Raw genomic sequence first — 2,906 nt, 5'->3', positions numbered from 1 at the left:
ATTTTAATGAAATATGTAGGTGGCGCTGGCGTTTTTGACTACTGACGCCACCTATACAACTTCGTAAATGTGCTAAACAGTTCAGTTGTTGTCGGAGTACTGTTATGTGAGGTTGTCATTGTATTATGTCAGAGTTAACAAACTTCGAACTTGGGCAAATTGTTGGAGCACGTATGGTAGGTGCTTCCGTAAGCAAGGTAACCGAGGTGTTTAGTATTTCAAGAGGTACTGTATCGAAGATTTATTCCGCATATTTGAAAAGCGGAAAAACATCATCTGCTAAATCACAGCGCGGACGAAAGTGTGTCCTGAGTGATCGTGACAGACGATCATTAAGGGCAATTGTGACGAAAAATAAGAAGACGACAGCTGCAAAAGTTACTGCTGAAATGAATGTTGTGTTACCGAACCCTGTGAGTACCAAAACAATTAGAAGGGAGCTTCATAAACAGGGAATTGCTGGCCGTGCTGCAATTGAGAAGCCACTCATCAGTGATGCCCGTAACAGGAAAAGGTGGTGTTTAAGTCATAAAGTCTGGTCTATAGAGCAGTGGAAGCGAGTAATATGGTCTGACGAGTCTTCTTTCACATTGTTTCCCACTTCTGACCGAGTTTACGTCTGGAGAACGCCATTCAAGTCTATAATACAGACAGCTTGTTGCCAAGAGTGAAACATGGCGGGGGTTCTGTTATGGTTTGGGCAGCCATATCGTGGTTCATTGCTAGGCCCATGATAACTGTGTCAGGGGACATGACTGCCAAGACTTATGTGAACATTTTGGCCGATCAAGTTCATCCCATGGTACAAACTTTGTTCCCCGATGGTGATGGTGTCTTCCAAGACGACAAAGCCGTTGTTCTCACAGCTCACATTGTCCAGGACTGGTTTTCTGAGCACGAGGATGAGTTGTCCCATCTCCCCTGGCCACCACAGTCACCAGACCTGAATATTATCGAACCTTTGTGGTCTACATTGGAACGGAAAGTGCGTTCTCGTTATCCACCGCCAACATCGTTATCTGAACTTGCCACCGTTTTGCAGGAGGAATGGTATAATATTCCCTTGGCAAACATACAGGGACTGTATTTATCCATTCCGAGAAGACTGCAAGCTGTTTTGGATGCCAACGGGTTTCCTACACCATATTAAGCAAAGAAACATGTTTTTTTAAAGGTGTTTCCATACTTTTGTCCAACCCCTGTAACTAAATCAAAGCACTCTTCACATATTAATGTGCCTCCAAACACAAATTCAGAGAATCTTCGTCTCTTTCAACAAGGAAGTAAAAGCTTGAGTTAGTCTTAATGCTTGAAATACTATCTTACGAAAGCAGACATTTCTGATTCAGAAAACTATTTGGTTAAATGAGCTAAATGAATAATAGCACCAGAGCTAAAAGTAGAATTTAAAGATTCTTTGCATAAGAGCATCTGTTTATTATTAATTCCTTATTTTCTAATGATTACAATCGCTCATTTATTTTCTCACAGAAATACTCCATTTACCTTTATAAATTATTTATTACTAGATCCTCCGTCCTGCTCTCCCGGGGTGCTCTACTTTAAAACTGGGGTCGAAACTGAGCAAAGTCGTATTGTTTTTACCAGCTCATAGAGGTTGATTTGATTATAATTTGTTGTGTAGTCTAGATTTCAGTGTTAATGTTCATGAGTATAAAGTTTTAATTTGCTGATTAGATAGCCAGATGGATTACTTACAGACAGATGGAATGCAACAAGCCAATAGAACTACCTGAAATATGTTTTTTTTTAAGTAAAATAATTAACTGAAAAAAGAACAGCTTAATAACTGACTTAACATAACGATTCGTTTTTATACTGCATTTATTCACTGTTACGAAAGTACGTATTTTAAGCCTCAGGATTTATTGCAAAAGCATACGTATTACATCAATAAAAAACTGATTGATTAAATTGAAATTTAATTAAAGATACAGTGTAAATTTCTTATGACCTCATAAGGTATTTCTCCCGCGTTCTTAGCATGCCTTTGAGATGTAATGGTCAGCACGCTCGGCGTGTATTCGAGATGTCCGAGGTTCGAGTCCCGGCGACGGCACTGTTCATTTCTTCAGTTTCCTCATATCGACAAAATTCTACTGTCTCTACAGTGGCGCCCGAACTTAAAAAATGGTAGATGATCATTCTCCACCACCAGGATGTGGCGACTGGGTCCCCTAATTCCCAGTCGCCCTTTAAAAAGGGGTGTGATTAAGGTATTTCTTCCGCCTTCTTAGCATGCCTTCGTGGTGCAATGGTCAGCATACTCGGCGTATATTCGAGAGGTCCGTGGTTCGAGTCCCGGCGAGGGCGTTGCTCGTTTTTCATTTCTCCTGCTTTCAAAAACCACATAATTTTTCTACAGACCTTTAGAATAATTATTCAAAAGAAGCCAAATTATTAATGAGCAAGAAACTGAAGTTGGATAATGTTTGAAACGTTACATCCTTTTTAAATTATCTTTTATAATGCAAATAGAAGGCACATTTACCCTCCCTCCCCAATTTCGTAAATGTTAAATGTGAAACGAGTAACCTAAGTTAAATGTATATAAATTATGCATAAAACAGTTAGTTGTTTTTAAAATAGCTTCCAGAAAATGCACCTCAGAGGTAAGAAAACATTTTTTTTAAACTGAGATAATTAACTTCATTCTACATTTTATTACTTTTTGATTAAAAAACATTAAATTAACCAGAACGATAAAAATTATAATGTAGTATCGCAATTAAAAATTTGAAAATAATTTTCTGGGTTGAGAATTGACAATGCCATGCATTTTTTTTTCTGTCAAAAATGCATTTCATTTTCAAATATTTTAAATATCTTTGGCATGTAGCAACTTCGACGTAGAAACATTTTCAGAAAATCATCACCTTATTAAC

At 38.0% G+C, this 2,906-nt stretch overlaps 1 non-coding gene across 1 annotated transcript; it reads left to right on the top strand.

Annotated features, from left to right (window-relative positions):
• Positions 1-2,261: 2,261 nt before the first annotated feature.
• Positions 2,262-2,334, top strand: TRNAI-UAU (transfer RNA isoleucine (anticodon UAU)). Its single transcript has one exon. It is a non-coding gene; the product is annotated as a tRNA-Ile (tRNA).
• Positions 2,335-2,906: the final 572 nt, after the last annotated feature.

The sequence above is a fragment of the Stegodyphus dumicola genome, chromosome 3 (assembly GCF_044657685.1).
Source record: "Stegodyphus dumicola isolate Sdum_Otavi_A_Nest chromosome 3, ASM4465768v1".
NCBI lineage: Eukaryota > Metazoa > Arthropoda > Arachnida > Araneae > Eresidae > Stegodyphus > Stegodyphus dumicola.
Note: the sequence above shows the minus strand (reverse complement) of the source record. Positions and strands in the feature narration are given on the sequence as shown.